Source organism: Tenrec ecaudatus, chromosome 12, assembly GCF_050624435.1.
Source record: "Tenrec ecaudatus isolate mTenEca1 chromosome 12, mTenEca1.hap1, whole genome shotgun sequence".
Taxonomy (NCBI): domain Eukaryota; kingdom Metazoa; phylum Chordata; class Mammalia; order Afrosoricida; family Tenrecidae; genus Tenrec; species Tenrec ecaudatus.
The window spans coordinates 102,309,362-102,330,289 of record NC_134541.1 but is presented as its reverse complement, the minus strand read 5'-3'; positions in this window follow the sequence as shown (position 1 = coordinate 102,330,289).

Below are 20,928 nucleotides of genomic sequence, written 5' to 3'. Positions count from 1 at the left end.
AGTAAAGGCCAATGTCCATCTGCTACCTTAATACTAAAACTACAAATAATTGCACATAGATCTATTTCCCCAGAATCATATAAAATATATTTACATATGCACATGCTTGTATTTGGACCTCTATAAATGCCCTTTGTCTCCTAGTTCTTTCCTCGATTTCGTCTTGGTTTCCTCTTGACCCATTATCATGTTAAGCCTTCATTTGGGTTTTAGTAATTCCTCTCAGTTATATTGCCCTTGATCAAGTCCTACCAGGCCTCCTACACCCTTCTTGCCATCAAGTTTGGATCACTTGTTGTTCCCTTTTCCCTGGGTTTGTTAACACCCACTTCCTTTCCCCCACCTACCCCTCTCCCATTCCCCCCACCCCAGAACCATTGGTCCCATTGTTGTTTTCTCCTCCAGATTGTTTATCCCACTCACCTTATCTAGATAGAACTGCAGAGATAATAATATGCACAAAAACAAGACAGAGCAAAACAAAGCAACAAAAGAAAACAAAACAACAACAAAAAAAGAGAAAAGCCTGTAAATAGTTCAAGGTCTGTTTGTTGACCCTTAGGAGTCCGATGGGTGCCATGCCCTGGCCTCAAAGTCTATTTTTGGTATTCCCTGGGACTTCATTGCTCTGTTTCCCTTGTTTTGTTGCACAGCCTTAGTGTTTCACCCCAGTGTGGTGGGGTCAGATCAGGTGCAATTCCCACACCTTGTCTCCAGTGGTCCGCCTAGCTCTATGGGTCAGTGAGGGACATCGTGTCTCGTAGTGGGGCCGGCCCTGTGGTCCTCTCTGTGCTTTGGCTGCTCTGAGTGGGAATATCATCCTCAGGGCTTGGTGGGCCAAGATGTGCTCCACTCTCTCTCCCTCTCCCTTCATTTGCTCCCGTGTGCTCTGATCAGACATGCCCCTCTCCTTGAGCTGTAGCTTCTGTGCTGTCCTCTGAAGTGAATAATTCTGGGGGGAAGGGGACTATCCATGTAGTTGGGATTGGGGTCAGCCCTTCATTGGTTCCCTATTTCATGTTGGCATGTTGCATTCATGTCTTGGAGCACTGGGTTGAAGTCTGGTCCCTCTTTCCCTGTGGAGATATAAACAGTGCCCTCCCCTTGGGTGGGTTAGTGCCCTATTCCCACACTACCCATGTTTTTTTTCCTTCCCACCCCCCCCCTCCCTTGCCTCTAAGGGCTATTCTGGCTGTACTTTTCCCGATACAATGTCCAAAGTAAGTGAGGCAAAGTCTCGCTGTACATGTTAATCACCAGATAACCACTAACCAGTTCCCCCAAGTCAACTCCCACTCCTAATGGCACTGGGCCCCATGGAGTTCTCAGTGGCTGCCCTGTCAGAAGTCCGGCCCCCGATCTTTGCCTTTTGAGAGGCCTCTGGATGGACTTTTGGGTTAACGGGAGGGCACCTTGATGCTAAAGCCCCTCATGGATCTAGTGCTGTGGATTTGATGCTGACTAATGGCAGCCCTGTAGGAGACAATAGAACTTCCCCAGAGGATATACATCTGACAGAAGCAGATTGCCACATCCGCATCCGAAAAGTGGCTGCTGGGTTTGAACTGCAGCCCTCCCATGAGCAGCCAAGCTCAACCTTGGCACCACCATGGCTCCGGGACACTACAGACAAAAGCTCAGATTCGGGACATCCAGACAATTTATAAAACCGGGCGCTCCTTTTGCTAGTCATGTGACCTTTGGGAATTAATCGCTCAACTCTTGAAGCCTCTGCTTCCTTATCTATAAAATGGGCATGACACCTGGGTCTCTCCCCGGGACTCACTGAGAACATTCGATCAAGCAACGTATGCCAGGTGCTTGACACAGCACCTGGACCTAAGGTGTCATCAGCCAGGAGAGGCTGTCATTACTGTCCTGTCGCTAGTCTTGTTGTCCAAGGACGCATAACCAGTGGGGGCTAGATTTAGAGGAGCCCTGGCACCCCACCCAGTGCTCCCTCCACAATCCGCCCCGCCTGTCATCAAATTAAAATTCCTGGCTCTGTCCTCAGAGAATCACCATTCCTAAAAAAGAACAGCATTTTTACTAGGAAGTCGCAAAATAAATTGTCACCAATTCCAGCAGTTGAATTGCATAAAGAACATTTCTCTTCATTAGGCGAAGTCACCAAGGCTCCGGCTGCAGCGAGAGGGGAAGGCTAGGCGGACCTAAAAGTCAGACAGGCTTGGCTGGGAGCAGGCTGCTGCACCAGCTCCGGTTATCTGCCACCTGGAGCCTCAGTTTCTCTATCTGCAAGACCAGACTGTTGTTGGAATTCCATGAGGGAAAGCATCCGGCACAGATTGGGCCATTACAAAATGGCAGGTGTTGTTTTACTCAGGGTCACCAGAGGGCACTCAGCAGCCCTGAGGTGTGAGTCCGCCTAGAGACACGTAGGAAGAAAGGCCTGGTGATCTAGTCCTAAAAGGCAGCCATTGAAAGCGCTGTGGAGCACAGTTCTCCTCTGGAACACAGGAGGCGCCAGGAGTCAGAGTCCGGTTCACTCAGGACTATCCCCAGGATGCTTCACCACCGCTTTCTTCCTTGAGGGCAGCTTCGTGGGGTTTGCGGTGTCGTTTCTTGTGGTAGTGTGCCTTGTTTTGAGCAAAAAAGGCATTTTGGTGATTTCTGACTATGGAAATCCATACACGCTAAGTATGGGCGCCCTGATAGCATAGTGTTATTTGATGGACTGCTAACTGCAAGGTCAGCAGTTCAAAACCACCAGCTGTTCCATTTGAGAACAATGAGGCTTTTGGCTCCCTTAAGGAGTTAACAGTTTTGCAAACCTACAGGGGCCGCTCTGCCCTGGCCTCTCTGGCCGCTAGGAGTTGGCATGGACTTGATGGCAGAAGGTTTGGTGTTTGGTTTTTTTTGTAAATGCAGTGTGGACTCCTGAATTGAATCCTGGAACAGAAAAAAAAAAAAAAAAGGTCATAAATGAGAAGACTGTTTTAAAGTCAGTTTTCAAAGAACTAGAGTTGAGTTCACAGGAATGTACCAATGCTAATTCCTTCATTTTGACACATGCGCCCTAGTACTGTGAGCTGGTCGTATTGTGGGGGACACTGGGTGCGGGGTATAGGAATTCTCTGTACTATTTGCATAAATCTGAAATTGTCCCTAAACACACCATTTATGAACGAAAAACAGGAAGCGCTTATACTGCTGTAGGAAATGACCTGTGTTGCTGTGTGCCATTCCTGCTCACAGGGACCTGTTGCCATCACCATCATCGTCGTCATTGTCAGTCCTGACCCACGGCAACCCTGTGCACAACAGAACAAACACTGCCCGCTCCGGCGCCACCCTTGCATGTGTTGCTAGGCTTCAGCCTTTGTTGCAGCCCCAGTGCCAATCCATCTCTGGGGGGCCTTCCTCTTTTCTGCTGCCCCTCTATTTTACCAGGCATGATGCCCCGCCCCAGGGACTGGTCGTTCCTGACAATATGTTCCAGTATATGAGACGAGGTCTCACCACCCTTGCCTCTCAGGAGCACTCTGGTCACACTTCTTCCAGGACCGACTTGCGTGTCTTTTTAAAGTCCACGATACTTTCAATATTCTTTAACAACAACACTATTCAAAAGCATCCATTTTCTCGTTGGTCTTTCTTATCAGCGTTCAACTTTCACATGCATTTGAGGCGACTGAAAATACCATGGCTTGGGTCAGGTGCACCTGAGTCCTCAAAGTGACCTCCGTGTTTTTCTAACACTCTAAAGAGGTCTCGTGCGGCAGATTGACCGAATCCAGTATGTCTTGATCTCTTTCTTGACTGCTGCTTCCAGGACTGTTGGTTATAGATTCAAGCAAGATGAAACTTGCTCGACAACTTTAATCCTTTCTCCGTTTATCGTGATGTTACCTGCCGGTCCAGTTGTGAGGCACTGGTCTTCGTTATAGTGAGTTGGAATCATGCTGAAGGCCACAGTCTTTGATCTTCATCAGCAAATGCTTCAAGTCCTCCTCATTTTCAGCAAGCAAGGTGGTGTTCACTGCATTGCACAGGTTGTTAATAAGCCTTCCTCTAATCTCAATACTCCATTCTACTTCATAATATCCAGTGGCGTCTTCTCTCATAATGTGCTCAGCATATAAATTGATTAAGTATAGTAAGAGAATATAACCCTGGTGCACATTTTGTCTGATTTTATCCCGTGCGATATATCACCTTGTTTGGTTCACACAATTGCCTCTTGATTCGTACTTAAATTCTACAGGAGCTTAATGTCGTGTTCTGGGCTTCCCATTCTTCTCAAGGCTGTCCCTACTTTATTATGGTTCACACAGTGGAATGCCTTCGCATCGTCAATAAAACACAAGTTTGTTTCAGCCAGCCTGTAGCACGGAGTGGATCTTCCCAGAGGGTTTCCCAGGCTGTCACTCTCACAGAAGCCGATCACGTGAGCCAAATGGTGGGTTCAACAGTCAACCTGGAACTTAGCAGGTGAGCACTTAACCATGGCACCAACAAGGTTCCTTTAAGAGAATGCCCCAGAAGTTTTTGTATCCACAGAATGTTTCTGGAAGGGCATCCAGGAAGCTGGTCCCAGTGATGCCCTCCAGGGAGGGGGCCTAGGTGCCTGAGGACAGAGAATGGAGGGAGGGAGAAGGGGAATGTGGAGAGAGAGGGGAGGGGACAGACGTCTCAGTATGTCTGCATATATTCAGGCGCATCTAGGACCTTGTGTTTTAAAATGGAGGAAAAGGCTGAGAAGGCAGGGAGTGTGTGTGTGTGTGTGTGTGTGTGTGTGTGTGTGTGTGTGTGTGTGTTCACTGGTGTCGGTGCAGGTAGACTGGGGAGACTAGTCCCCTGAAGATCTGTTAAGCAACATTTCTTTTGGGCGGAAAGAAAGCAAGGAACACAGGAGGGCTTAGGGCTGTAGCATGCCCTGACCCTGACCTTGCTTGCTCCATCTCTTCAATGTAAGTGGCTAAGGAGCCCTGGTGGGGTGGTGGGGTGCACATGGGGCTGCTGTGTTAGGCCTGGTTGACCAAAGAAATGAACCCAGGGACACTCTGATGTGTATAAGAAGAGCTTTATATCAAAGAGTAATTGTATATTGAGAAAATATCCCAGCCCAGTCCAGATCAAGTCCATAAGTCCGATATTAGCCCATATGTCCAACACTAGTCTATAAAGTCCTCTTCAGACTGACACAGCACATGCAATGATACCAAATAAAGGAAGATCCCAGACCAGTGGGTGGAAAATCTTGTGGAACCGGTGGTGGCGAAAGCATCTCAGCGCTGGTGTGGGTCTCTACAGAGCCCCTCCAACTCTCTGAGTGTCCCAGCAGCAGGAAAGAGAAGCAGAGAGAGTATGTGGCCCACCTCCAGGGAGAAAAAGAGGAGGTTGCCAGAATCCTCCTGAGAAGGCCATGCCCACAAGGAGGCATCGTCAGGCTATGCTCTGATGCCAGGCTAGACTCCACCCCTGCACTTCTTTATCAAGTTGACATGAAATTATGCAACCACTGCAGCTGCTAACCACAGGTCAGCAGTGTGAACCCATCAAGTAGCGTGAAAGCCCTTAGGGGTAGCCCTGTTGTGTCAGAATCTACTCCATGACCGTGACTTTAAAGGCCTCTTGGTGACAATAGGCCACACCTTCCTCTCTACATGTCACATCCTTGACTCGTGCTTGTCCTACCTGAGCTCACCTCATCCTCAGAGCCACCCCCTCAAGGTTGGAACTGGTGTGCCTATTTTATATTGACCAACTTACTGGGTAATTACCCAGGGTCCCACTGAGTTTGAGCTCAGGTTTCTGAAGTCCGTTCTAATGAGACTTTCCACTGCATCTCATGGCCTGCCTAGGAGCTGGTCACGCCGGGTTTGGGCAGGTAGATGGGGCCATGTCGGACCATGAGGGGGCCATCATCTCCCTGTTCTCACCCCTCAAACAGCAATTCTTACCCAAACTAATAGAAGGCAGCACCCCAGATTCTCACCACAGGGTAGATCTCTTCTATGTCTTGGAAGTCAAGATGTTGGAGAAAGTGCAGCAAGCCCCGGGTCTGGTCTTCAGGTGTGAGATCAGACCTCTTTTTGCTGATGATGCAACAGCACAGATGAAGCACAGCCCCTTGTGGCGTCTTTATGTAGCAAGGGGCACGTGAGGTAGCGAAAGGAACAGAGGTGGGGGAACCAGAGTAGAATCGTCTCGAATTCCTTGTTCTTGCCACTTCTTCCTCAGGCAGGTCAGTTTACCGGTTTGAACCCCAGTTTTATCAGTCTGCAAACCATGGGTAATAATAGCCCTGGGGCCATAGGGGTTGCCCATTGGGCTTCGATCGTCAGGGTCAGTGATTTGAAACCACCAGCAGCCCTGAGGAAGAAAGACAGGGCTTTCTATTCCCCCGAAGAGCTACAGTCTCAGAAATTCTCAGGGAAGTTCTACCTTGTGCTAGATGCATTGGCATCAACTTGATGGCAGCCAGTTTGGTTGGTTTGGGGAGACTCTAAAGATTGACAACCACAGCTGGAAAGGATTAAATCGGAAGTGTAGGGGGAGGGAGGTGCTAGTGGGAGAGGACCGATCCAAAAAGGAGGGTGAGAGAGGCAGCACACCGTCAGTGCTGCCGAACTGTTCCTGCGGACAGTAGTGAGCTGGGGCCTGTTCTGCTGCATGTGTTCTCAACGGCAGACAACACAAAGTAAATTACAGGCATTATAAAAAAAAATAACACCTGCCTATTCTAAATAAGAATGGGGTTTGCACTGAGAAGGCGCCAAACAAAGAGTAGCTCTGGTTATTATAATAAAATAGAGCTTTAAATTTTCCAAGACTTTAATAGTAGTCATAATGATGCAATTCGAACACTAACTCTTTACCGTCAATGAGATGGCACCTTTTACATGCTCGGTATCATGATCCTCAAGGCTGGGGAGAAGGATCACAGCTAAGAAGATGGTGAGGAGCCCCGGTGGCCAAGCGATCACGAGTTAGACGGCTAACCACAAGGTCAGCAGTTCAGAGTCACCAGCTGCTCCTCAGGAGAAAGGCAGGGCTTTCTGCGCCCGTGAACAGTTACAATCTCAGTAACTCAAAACGGTAGATTTACCCTCTCCCCTAGGGTCACTTTGAGTCGTCATCGACTCGATGGCACTGAGAAAAAATAGGACATGACTTACCCAATGTCACATAGGACAACTTGGCTGCTGGCCACCTGCTCCCCACTGCTGCCTTCACACCGGCTTATTGAAAGTATACATCAACCGCAACTGTGGAAACCTAAAAATTAAAAATCAGCAATAGTTCTACCAAAAATTAACATACATCATGGATGGATTTAGAGGTCATTGTGCTGAAGGAAGTTAGTCAATCACAAAATGGCAAGTAGTATATGAGGCCACTGCTATTTTTAAAAATGAAGATGGTTACCAGACCAAAAGAAATGGATGTTGATGGTCTCCAGGGGTGGAAGGGGGAGTGGCCGGCTCGTGGGTAGACAGGTGCCTCCTCTAGAGGGGCAGAGAAACCGGAGTAAAGGGGGACGGGGCAAGGGGGTGGGGACAGGGCAAGCTAATCGGAAGGTTGAGAAAGTGTGAAAGTTGTAGAATACAGAAATGATTATCTGATAGGTAAACCCCCACCTAATTCACACTGTAAAATAGAGAGAGGGATGAAAAGGCAGGTTCCCGGGCCCTGCTTCCATATATTCTGAGTCTAGAAGTCTGTACTGGGGCCACAGGAATCTGCATCTGAGTCCAAAGACAGCAATCCCTCCCTCCTGCATGCTCTTCTAGTACTCGGCCACGTTCCCCATCAAGAGGTTCAGTCTATGTCCCCTTGAAACTGATTCCCTAACTTACTACTGTTGAGTTACTTCTGACACTGAGTGGCCCTAAAGAACAGGGTGGAACTGCCCCTGTGGGTTTCTGAGACAATAACTCTTTTTTTTAATCATTCATTTTTAAATCATTTTATTGGGGGCTCATACAACTCTTATCACAATCCATCCATCCATTGCGTCAAGTACATTGGTGCATTTGTTGCCATTATGCACAAAACATTTGCTTTCTACCTGAGCCCTTGGTATTAGCTCATGAAGTCTTGATAATTTATTAATAATTTTTTTCATAGCTTACACTGTCTGATGTCTCCCTTCACCCCCTTTTCTGTTGTCCATCCCCCAGGGAGGAGGTCACATGTAGATCCTTGTGATCAGTTAACTCTTTAAGGCAATAGAAAGCCTCATCTTTGTCCAGTGAAGCAGCTGGTGGTTTTGAACTGTCGACCTTGCAGCTGGGTCCTTTTCACTTCTTCCACCAATGTAGGGCAGCAAAATGGTTGCTAATGCAATGTAATCCCCATCTTGGAACCCAGATGCCATGCTGCGAGGAAGCCCAAGCAGCCCCTGGAGAGAGGATCTACACTGAGGGGACCCATGACCTCCAGCCCCCAGCTCTGGCCAAATTCCCAGTCAACAGGCAGGAACCGGTCCTACCATGTACATGAGAGCCATCTCAACAGTGGCCCCTCCAGCCCCAAATGAGCTGCCCCAACAAAAAGACAAGTCACTCCCGCTGACTCGGCATCAAGCTGAAGAGCCATTTGCCAAATCTCTGCTTTTGCATTAAGCCACTCTGGTTTGGGGTGATTCGTGGCACAGCAATAGGTAGCTGGTATACCACCTCTCAGCAAGCCTCCCAAGTGGTTCTCTCCAAGGAGTCCAGAGTCAGCATGTCGGGAGAGGTGTCTTTTGCTACCTCTAGGGACTTGGGAGGGACATGAGTTAACCATTCCTGTTCACAATGGTGAGGACTTCACAGAAGGAGGAAGGAGAACTCCAAGCACCCTTTCCCTCCCAGTAAGCTCCCAGTTGAGCAAATCACTGAGCCTCTCCTGGACCACCAGGTACTGGAACAAGAGCCTTTCCCAGGAGGGGCTGAGCCATCCATCGCCTCTTCTGGGTGACCAAAGCCAATTCCCCATCCACACATGCAGGATTACTTGCGCCCTAAGCAAGAAGCAGTCTTCAAACTCGGGTTAATGACTCATGAATGACTCCCCCCAGGCCAGCAGCACAAGATGCAGACCTTTGGGGGACCCGTCAGCCTCACTCACAGATGCAGCCGGAGGAGGAGGGTGTAGCCGCGTCCACTTTTGAGAGAGTAGTAAGTCAAAGCTAGGACGTGGCATGATGAAGAGCGTTAGACTCCTGGCTCTGTAAGGTACTTGCTGTCTGACTTTGGGCAAGCTGCTTCCACTTGCTGCACTCCGGCTTTCCTCAAAACCACGTGAGAATCATTATTGCTTCCTCGTTAGGTTGCTAACTGAGATAATGCTTGGGAATTACCTAGCACCGGGAGGAGCTTAGTAGATGCTCAATAAATCAGAAATATTATCGGGTTTTGTGTGTGTTGTAATTAAACACTGAGTAAATATACAAGAGGAAGGCTGGAGAGGGCTGGAAGGTCTTGGACTGGAGGTCCGAGACCTGGCTCCTTGGTTTGGTTTTCCTGAAGCACTTGCTTGGTGGCCTGAGGCAGAGTGGTGAAATGAAGGAGAGGGGCCAGGAAGTGATCTCTAAGCTTCTGGAACATTCTAGGGTTCTCTTTCACCCGACAGGTTCAAGCAGCTTGCTGTATACCACCCACCCATTTAGCAATGAATGGCCAAAGCCAATCTTAAAGCAACTTAAGCTAAAAGAACAGAGAAATAATTGGCTCAGAGAAGCCAAAGATGGGTTGAAGAGTCAACCCCCAGGGAAGCAACCAGATCCCCCAAACAGCTGAAATTTGCCTGTCTCTCTCTCTCCCTCTCCCTCTCTCTCCTTCTGTCACAACCCTGTCTTCCTCCTCCACCATCCGGGAGCATCTAAGTTCACACTACTGAGTTTCACAATGTAAACCGGAGCCCACTGTGTGCACAAGTCCCAAAGTCCCAGGGCATGTATTCACTGATGCAGCCTGGGCCAAGCACCAGCCCCTGGACCAATCAGCCATGCCCTTGAGGTGGGGCCAAGTTAGAACCTGGCGGTTCTCCTGAGAACCATGGACAGCCTGCACATCATGCAAGCATTCCCTAGGACTCTGCATTACTTATCCACGCACCATCCTGTCAACACCCCCTCAATGGCAATGGAGGCGCACAGGGAACCAGGTGGAATGTGCAAGGACACGGAGGCTCAGGGAGCCTGTGCTCAGCGAAGACACGTCTCACCACGCACGCAGCTGCCTGCATTCTGGATCCAGCGTTCTATCCCCAAACATGAAGCATGCAGTGCCTGGTGAATGGCAGCCTGGGAGGGCTGTGTGTGCCCCATTCAGGGCCCTCTCAGAGGCCCTCAGTTGGGTGGCTTTCCGGATCTGATATCTCCTGCTTTAACTCTCAGCCCAAGACAGAGGAGGCTTTCTATCCCTATAAGGAGTTACAGTGGGAAGCCCACCAGGGCAGTTCTACCCTGTCCTATAGGGTCACTGTGAGTCAACATCGACTCGATGGCAGTAAGTTTTTGAGAGAAGACATCTCAAAGGAGCCCTTTTGGCAATATACGTTCTAACATGGGTTGCTAACTCCATGGTTGGCACCACCAGCCACCCCATGGGGAAAAGATGAGATGTTCTACACCTGTAAAGATATACAATCTGAGAAACCCACAAGGGAAGTTCTTCCCTGTCCTATAGGGCTTCTAGGAGTCAGAATGAACTTGATGGGAGTCAGACAGACTTTCAAACCCACCCCCACCCCCTGAAGACCAGAACAGGAAGAAACTCTGGAGTCGGTCAGGGGTAACCCCAAATTCTGGCAGGAGGAGCCAATCAGATTCCATCACTGGAAGCAGTGGTGTCCTGCCTCCCTCTGAACCTGTCCCCAGGCTTCTGAGGGCTCCAACCCCCAGTTTTCTACTGCCCTCCTTAGCCTGCCGCATCTGTTTCTACTCTGCCAATGCAGCGCAGAGGGTAACCGCGCTCACTGGGGAGCTAGTCAGCCTAGATTCACTGCCCACTTTGCTTCCCGCTGGCTAACTGGCGTTTTAGGATACAAAAAAGACCCTATTTCTAAGATAATTTAAGAAGTATTTATTAAGTTTTAAGAGAGACAAGAGGGAGCCCAGGTGGCAAAGTGGTTACATGGTGGGCTGCTTACTGCTAGGTCAGCAGTTCAAAACCACCAGCCGGTTCAGAGAGATAAAAAGGAGGCTTTCTATGCCCATAAAGAGTCACAGTCTCGAAAACCCACAAGGGCAGTTCTGCCCTGTCCTATAGGGTTGTTATCAGTTGGAACTGATGTGAAAGCAGTGGGTTTGGATTTTGTGGGGTTTTTGAAAGAGACAAAGACACAGATACATCAGCAAGATGAGAGGGGGTCATTAGCACCAGGTCAAAGGGGTCTTTTTTTTTTTTATAATTTTAACAATTTATTGGGGCTGATACAATTCTTTTCACAGTTCATACATATACATACATCAATTGTATAAAGCACATCTGTACAGTCTTTGCCCTAATCATTTTTTTCTCTTTTCTTCTTTTACATTTTATTAGGGACTCAAACAACTCTTACCACAATCCATACATATACATACATCAATTGTATAAAGCACATCCATACATTCCCTGCCCCAATCATTCTCAAGGCATTTGCTCTCCACTTAAGCCCCTTGCATCAGGTCCTCTTTTTTCCACCCCCCTCCCTCCCCATTCCCCCCTCCCTCATATGCCCTTGGTAATTTATACCTCGTTATTTTGTCATATCTTGCCATATCCGGAGTCTCCCTTCCCCCCTTCTCTGCTGTCCCTCTCCCAGGGAAGAGGTCACATGTGGATCCTTGTAATCAGTTCCCCCTTTCCAACCCACTCACCCTCCACTCTCCCAGTATCGTCCCTCACATCCTTGGTCCTGAAGGTATCATCCACCCTGGATTCCCTGTACCTCCAACCCTCATATGTACCAGTGTACAGCCTCTGTCCTATCTAGCCCTGCAAGATAGAATTCGGATCATGGTAGTTGGGGGGAGGAAGCATCCAGGATCTGGGGGAAAGCTGTGTTCTTCATCGATACTACCTCACACCCTAATTAACCCATTTCCTCTCCTAAACCCCTCTATGAGGGGATCTCCATTGGCCGCAGGTCAAAGGGGTCTTAAAGGATTAGCTACACAGTTGCTTAAATAAGATGTGGAACATAAAGGAAGCTGTCACAAAAGCATGGCAGGTGGAAGATCAGGAATGGGACCATGATTGGGACACACACGTTGTTAGATAGAAGGACTGAGAAGACTGATCGGGGCTTTCTGACCAAAGCAGCCAGGGCAAGACTGACAGAGCATGACTCATAACTATCCTTCATCACGGTGACTTCTATTAAGAACACCCACTGGCAAGCCCCTACAAGAGAGAGTCCCCTTCCTGGGCTGGCTGGAGAGGAGTGGAGGGAATCTATTTTCCAAGGCGCTCTGTATACAGGCATAATTAGCCACCACCTTGCTTAATGATCAGAAAGAATTCAATGGAGGCTTAATCAATGTGGGATCTTACAAATGGATTTGGGGCTGCTCTGTCATCCATCACCCTTTCAAACCAGGGTGCTCAGAATTTAAGCTGTAATTCGATGGCCTCGTTGAGCCATTTGACTTCTGCGCCTCGGTTTGATCTTTGTAATATAAGATTCATCAGAAGTGTGTGTGTGTGTGTGTGTGTGTGTGTGTGTGTGTGTGTGTCGTGGGTTTCTAGTGAGCACTCATCCAGACGCACAAACAGGTAGCATCAAGCTAAATGGAGATGCCACATTTCTCTCCATATACTCCAGCTTCTCCGATGATTTGCTCCGCACACAGACTGAACAAGTATGGTGAGAGGGTACAACACTGATGCACACCTGTCCTGGTTTTCAACCAGGCAGTATTCCCTTGTTCTGCTCACACAACTGCCTGTTGATCCATGTTCAGGCTCCTCTGGAGAAAATTCTCATTCTTCTCAGGACTATCTATTGTTGCTGCTGTTGCCCAAGTGGGGACGAACTAGGGAAAGGGAGAGGATTTCATCATATCATTTTCACCTTATAATAGCAAGGCAACCACGAGCAAAGGCAAATGCAGAAGTGGGACATTCAAATGGGCACACTTCTGGCCTTTCGTGTGGCACAGTGGTTTAGCATGTGGGTTATACTCATATAATGGGGTTAGCCGTTCTCTTTGGATTGCTAACAGCAAGGTCAGAAGTTTGAAACCACTCTGAAGGAGTAAGATGAGGCTTTCTGCTTCCAGAAAGAGTTACGACTTCAAAAACCTCCCCGGGGGCAGTTCCACTCTGGCCTACAAGGTCGCTATTGGTTGGAATAGACTTGATGGCCATGAGTCTGGTTGGGGGGAGTCCAACAAGCCGGTGTGATGGATCCAAGAGAGGGGCATGGTGCTCTAGATGTAAAGAGAACTCAGAAGGTGGTCTGCGGACACCCCGAGTTAAATATTGGGCTGCTAATGACAAGGTTAGATGTCCGAATCCTCCAGCCCTTTCACAGGAGAAAGGTGCAGTCTGGGGAGTCCTGTGAAGCAGTTCAGCTCTGCCCTGGGGGGTCACTATGAGTCAGAACAGACTGGAGGGGAGTAGGTTGGGTTGATTTCTTTTCTTTTGTTTTTTTTAGCGATCAAAGAGACAGGGCAACCAGCTGCTATGAAATAGTCCTTGGGGTAGATAGAAAACGTCAGTTCTAAAGGTTTGGGAGGGCAATTAGGAGAATTTGAATGAGAACATTACATTAGGTAACATCAAGGAGTTATCTTGAATTTTGTGAGATGTGGCCCTAATATTACAGTTCGGTAGGAAACTGTCCGAAATACTATAGAATGTCAGTAAACACACAGAGAGGAGGGGGGGGGCAGTCATAGTAAATAGTGCACATAAGAAGTCCAGTGATGGATTCCTGATGCTCTTGCCCCTCCCGTGTGTGTTGAAGGGCATCCATGTGTCTCCCGAAGGAAAAGAAATGCAAGGGGCTCCCCAGGAAGTACCACACCTCAGCACCCAGAGAAAATCTCCACCTGTGTTCGCATGAAGCCCATGTCTGTGCCATCACGAGCCACGTGGAACTCCGGAGCCCGCGGCATGGCATGTTTTGCAGCCGGCCACATGGTCCCCTGTTGTCCAAGAGCCTTTCCGAACATCGCTTTCAACCGCCACAGAATAGTCCTTCCAAGCTGAGTCTCGGCAGCTCCCTCTCACACAGAATAAAGCTGACCTTGAAGAAGTGCAGTGTCTCACTCCGGGTCGCGCGGCCTTGAAGTAACAGTGCCTGGGCCTTGCCTCGGGCAGCAAGGGACAAAAGTGCACTGGAGCCTCAGCTAACATCAATGGGCACCTGGGCCAGGGGCTGAGATGGGTCATCTCTCGTCCTCAGTGCCTCGATTTCCCGATTTGAGCAATGGAGGTCCTAATTGTTCCTCCACCCCAGGGTTTGATGCGTTGATTTACGACGTCAGGCACGTAGAAGGGTACCTGGGACTTGGCGACGTCTGGACCATGGCCACAGAGCTGCAACAATCTGAAATTCCCCGAGCCCGGCTGCCTGCATCCCTTCTGCACGGCAGGGACAAAGCCGGGCTACAGCCTTCTAGTAACAGACTCCTTCCCCAGGACTCAGGGATCCCTGGCAGCCCAGGAAGGAACAAGGTGGGGGTAATTTATTACTGATAATTAATGATACCAGCACCCTGTTAATATTCATATTATTTATTCTTAGCCCGGCCTGCCTGCACTGGCGGTAACAGTTTGTTGTTAATGAGGCTGGGAGCGTTTTTAAATCAACTTAATTGACGTTTTTGTGGTGTTCAGCAGGCCCTAGGCACGGGATTTGCGGGGAGGGAGCGGAATAAGGGCTATGGGCAGGCGTGGGGCCCTGCGGAAGGAGCTCCAGGGCTGGGGAAGGTCGCAGGGAGCAGCCAGATGGGAGAGGGCTCACCCCGCCCCCAGGAGCTTCATACCTTGGCTTGTCCTTGGCCCTCCACTCTGTTCCCATCTCAACCACACTACCCTCGGCCCAGGCCCTGCCCAGGAGGTCCTGCTTACTCTGCAGTTTTAGCGTGGGGCTTAATCACTCGATGCCTCAATTTCCCCACCAGTGAAATGGAGACTGGTCTCTTTCTCACAGGCTGCCATGAGGGTTGGATGTTCTTGTTGCTGTGAGTGCCATGGAGTTAGCTCTGACCCATAGCAACCCTGTGCACAACAACAGGAAACCCCGCCCGGCCCTGTGCTCCCTTCCTGACCATTGTTCCTATGTTCTAGCCCACTGCTGCAGCCACGGGGACCATCCAGCCCATGGGGGGGTGGGGGGGGGCTTCCACTGTTTCGCTGCCCCTCCACTTTACCAAGCTTGATGTCTTTCTCCACAGACTGGTCTCTCCTGACAATCTGTCCAAAGTACATGAGACTGATCTCGCCATCCTTGTTTTTGAGGAGAGTTCCGGCTGAGCTTCTTCCAAAGATAGATGTGCTGGTTCTTCAGGCAGTCCATGATATTTACAGTGTTCTTGGCCAGCATCGATTCTTCTCCGGTCTTCTTATTCAGTGTCCAACTTTCACATGCAAAGGAGCCAATTGGACACACTGTCATGGAGTTGATGCCAACTCTTATCGACCTGATAGAAAAGGGTAGAACTCCCCCCCCCCCTTGAGTTTCCAGACTGTAACTGTTTACCGGAGTAGAAAGCCCTGTCTTTCCTCCAAAGAGCAGCTGGTGATTTCAAACTGCCGGCCTTGTGGGTTGCAGCCCAACATATAACCGCTACGCCACCAGGGCTCCTTCCCCTCCTTGAGATCCTGTATATAGAGAAACACTGCCCAGTCCGGTGCCACCTTCACAAGTGTTAGACTTGAGTCCATAGTTGTAGCCTCTGTGTCACTCCATCTCCTCGGGGGTCTTCCTCCTTTGTCACCACCTTTTGCTTCACCAAACATGATGGGGGGTGGGGTATGGGGAAGGCCAATAGGATGTCACCTGGTAAAGGTGATCCGCTACTGTTTGTACTTGTGGTGGCTGTTGGGGGTGGGTGGGTCTCTGGGTAGCACAAAGTGTTTGCACTTGACCATTGACCTACATGTTGGAACTTGGGGCCCTCTCAGTGGTGCCCGGGAAGAAAGCCCTGGCCACCTACGTGCATGAAGAGTACAGCCAAGAAAATGTGCTGGAGCTCAGTCCTGTTCCATAATATACGAGGCTGCCAGGACGGCAGTGAGTTTGGTTTGGCTTGGGGCTGGTTGCTAGTGTTCCCAAAATGAGTTTTCTAAGGTGCCCATGGTTGACAGTAACATTGCATACCAAATATTTTATAGATTACCTCCTGCAAGAAATGATATCTAGAAGCCCTGGTGGCACATTGGGCTATGCAGTGGGCTGCTAACTGCAAGGCCAGCAGTTTGAAACCACTAGCCATTCCACAGGAGAAAGATGAGGCTTTCTACTCTTCTAAAGAGTTATAGTCTTGGAAAACTACAGGGGCAGGTCCTACTCCATCCTGTAGGTTCTCCATGAGGCAGAATTTACTCCATGGCAGTGCAGGGAGTTTTCTGTGTGTATGTGTGTGCATATTGAATACAATTTAAAACTAATGATCTGTTCTGTAAACCTTTATTTAATTCACACACATGTACACACATATATATTCACATAAACTGATGATCTGCACTGTAAACCTTTATTTAATTCACACACTTACACACACATATACATGCACACATACACATGCATACACACATATGTGTGTGTATGTATATAGATATATATAACTTCCTTGCAGGAGATATGTATAGATACATCTACAGATATAGCCTTACCTTATTGGATTCCAAAATGACTGGGAGGCTTGTGGTGCCCACTCATACGGAGATGCAACTGGCAGGAGTGACTCACTTTCTAGAAGCTGAAGAGCCAGCACATCATCCACTGTGAGGTGTCTCTGCCATGAGACTGGCAATGTTCCAGGAAGGGGTTCTTCTATCTTCCAGCACCCAGGGTGAGCTGGCATGAAGCAGGGCCACCGTGCACCCACATTTCAAGCAGGGAAGAAATCTGTCTTAGGTGCTGGAGGATGCTGGGCTTTGGGGATCATTTGTTATTGCAGCAAACCTAGTCCATTGTAGCTGATGTAGTATTTTGCCTTAATATGAGTTAAGTCTGATAAGAATGATGGGAGGAGACAGCACATGGGGCTGGAGGGCCCCAGGAGAAGCCCAGACCTGACTAGGGGTGACCAGGTAGAAAGAGTCCTTCCATTGGGAGCTGAGAGGAAGTATTTAGACAACAGGCAAGGTTACTGTGCCTCGAGATTTACTCGGGGGCACTGGGTCAAGTTGGGTTTGATTACACAACAGGATGAAACCTAACATGTACCGACTGCTTACTCAGCTCCATGTGGTCTGTAGTACTGTCTCATTTAAGCCTCTACGCCACCCTGTGGAGCAGTTATGTCCATGATGGCAGCCTCTTGTGTTTTTAGAATGGGACACCCAAGCTTACATGGTGCAAAGATTTGCAGAAAGCTCCCAGGGAGGGACTCAGAGCCAGGCAGTGTGCACATACTTCTCATCATGTGACGATGTCGCCTGTGTGGAACCACACCCTCTGCCTGCACGGGAATCTGCTTGAGGCAATGGGGTCCCCACCCCTGCAGAACTAGCGGAGTAAGCAGGATTCTGCCATTGTGTGGCCAGGAAATGTGGCTTTCTGCTCAGCAATTAGAAGGTGGCAAAGGTGATAGGATGGGATAGTGCTCCTGACTTAAGTTTCAGGATACATGAGTCTGTCTTTGCAGACTAAAACAGAGAAAGAGACTCTCTCCCACTAGCCTTGAAGATGCTAAGAGTCAAGCAGGAAACCCCACAGAGGGGGGCATGTGGGAGGGAACTCTGAGTGGCTTCTGACAGCCAGGGAGAAGTCAGGGCCCTCAGTCACACGGCCACGGGGCTTTGAATTCTGTCCATCCCTGGAGGAGCTTGAACATAGATCCTTCCTCAGCCAAGCCATCCAGGGAGAACACTGAGCACCTGTGCTGAGTCCAGGCTACCTCGGGGGCCCTGGAACAACCAGAGAAGCTGCCCACCAGGGAGCAGGGATCCACGTGCCCTGGAATGAAGAGACACCTGCCTCTAGGTTCCAGGAGCTGGAAGAGATGCCTTCAATATGAAAGGAAGCTCCTCAGGGCTGCTTCTGCGTGGTGAGGCTTAGGCTCCCCTCCACACTGTGTGAGGCAGGGCTGTCTTCAGGGACAACCCAGTGACACTCACAGATGTCTAAGGAAGAGCTTTGGCTCAAGAAGACATCTCAAAAAGGCTTCCCAGATGCAAATAGCCTTATTGTTATGCAAAGTGCACCGGAAAGTGGATTGCTGAACATGTAGTTAGATTACAATTTAACCTAACCCCTATCGTCCGAGCTTCCCTTTGACCCATTTTTAATTTGTTCTAGTTTTTAATATTTTCTACTTTCTTTTCAGTTGAGCTTTCACTCTGTTAGTGTTGTTAGTGTCTGTATGTTTGCTCTGGAATGTCTTTCTGTCTATGAGATCCAGATAAGGTAAATCTTCAGAGACAGTAACTGGATTAATGGTTCCTTAGAGGTCTGGCAGGGGAGGTTGGGGGAAAATGGGAGCTAAGAACAATGAGTTCAAGAAAGAAGAGAATGTTCTAAACTTGTGGCGATGATAGCACAACTCTTCTTATATGAATCATATAATATGATTGAACTATTGAATTGTATGATATGTGGATTATGTGCCAATAAAAACTGGTTTAAAAAGAAGGCTTCCCAGCCTGATCCAACAAGTCCACACTGGCTGGAGTCCTCTCCAGACTCTTGTAGCTGCAGGCTGATGATGACGAAGCAGGAAGTGGAAGTGGGAGGCAGGGAGGTCACAGGCTGGTGGGTGCAGAGTTGTATGAATGCACGCACATGGCAAAGCACTGACAGCTCTCAGGATCAGGCGACCCACCTGAGGCTTCCCCAGGAGGTGGGGACAGGAAGGAGAAAAGGGAGAGAGATGGGTGAGGGGTCCCCACTGTATCTCTGGTAAGAAGGTCACCCCTCCCGGGATGCATCCTTAGGCTGTGACCGGATTGGAGGGGTGGACTCCACCCCTCCACAATGCACTTTGACTGAAAATCTAACGTCCACAGGTATGAAGAGTTAACTGTGTTTGGCAATGTGGTAGCTGCCCTGTTGAGTTCCTGGCACCCCCAAGATTGATGCGAGGGTTAAAGATGAATGGAGATCATCAATGTTAGGTGTTTACAGGACTGCTGGCACATGGCCAGCACTCAAACACCAGTGCTCAGGTTGTGCCTGCCTCAAAGACCTGGAGGAGGGAGCTGGGAGCCGGTCTCTCCTTCCAGCTGTTACCAGTCAATGAGTCCCACTCGACAGGCAAGCTTAGAAACCACCCAAGAGTGGCTGAAACAATCATGTTGCTCCAAAATAAATAGGCAATTCATTGGGAAAAGCTTCACCTCTCTTCCAACACAACAGCACACTCATTTGAGTGACTGGCCCAATACCTTGGGGTCGATTGTAAAGTGCTGTGTAAAATGGGGCTCTGGTTCTTAAGAAAAAGAAAAGTTCATTCCTCTCTGACTCTGCCCACTCTGGAGTGAACAATGACTGTCCCCAAGGTGGGGGACCGTGAGGGAACCCATCAGAGTTTCTTACAGAAGCCAGCTCTGCCTACTGACATCGCAGAGGAGGCTGTTAGAAGGGTGCTGGGGAGCCCCAGGCAGCAGGTGGATGGTGACATTTCATGTCTTGAACATGCTTCAGGCCCTGTGCTCCCAAGGAAAGCAGCTCATTGCCATCAAGTCGATTCCAGCTCCTACCATCCCTGCGGGATGGAGCAGAACGGGCTCTTTGGGTCTCTGAGGCTGTCAGTCTTTACAGGCACAGAGAGCCTCATCTGTCTTCTGCAGAAAGCTGATGGATTTGAACTGCTAACCTTGCAGTTAGCAACCCAACGCCTAACCCCCAGCCCCAGCAGGGCTCCTTGCATTTCACTCACTGGTTCCTAGGGAGGCTCTCATTGAGTTCTTCTAAGGAGGGAAAGGGTAAATTCCATTTCTCACAGGAAAACACCAAGGTTCAGGATGTTTAAATAGCCACTGAGAACACCCACTGCAACCCCCTTCATCTGTGTCCTGGAGCTGGAGACAGTGCCTGGCACTGTACTAAGGGACTAAGTAGGCACGTAGTAGATGGCCAGCATTTCATGGAGGGGTAGAGGGGCTGGAGGGCTGGCCCCAGGGCAGAAGGACCAGGAAGCACCTGGGCCCCTTGAGAGCCTTTGACTGAAACCCAGCTCCCCAACCAGGAAGGGAGACCGACCACACTGCTTTCCAGCTTCTCGGCAGAGTCAAGCCTCCTAAGCTTATAATTACGCCACTCGCCCCACCCACGGTCCTGCTTCTCCATGGAGCCACAGCCGCTCACAGGCCTGGGGGCTCCAGAGAAGAGGGGGCGGCTGGGGGCTGGCAGGAGGGAGTTCTCTTAGTCAGAGAACAGGAGGAAGCAGGGGGGGAGGCTGCGCCTGGGGTGGGGAGGGAGGGAAGCCACAGAGGGAGGAGACACCTGTCACCACCACCCCCTGTATGCTCAGAGGTGAGGCAGGAGTTGAGGGCCCAGCAGCCTTCGGGCACTGACTGAACTGCAGAAAGCCCGGGGCTGGGGTCTCTGCCCAGCTCTGCCTCTGAAATGCCAGGGCATCTTAAAGGGCTCATCTTACCCGGAGGCCTCCTTTTCCCCATCCTGAAAGCCATCCTCTCCGAGGTCCTGTGAGTCAGATGTCCCAGAACCGGTCTGGTTCATGTAAAGGAAGTCAGTCCCCCTGTCACCCCCTTGGGTCATGCTCCAACCTGGCCCTTGGAGCCCCCTCTCGCAGCCCCGCTCAGCTCTCCCTCCACCTAGTATTGATGGCAACCTCACTCAGGACCTTCCGTG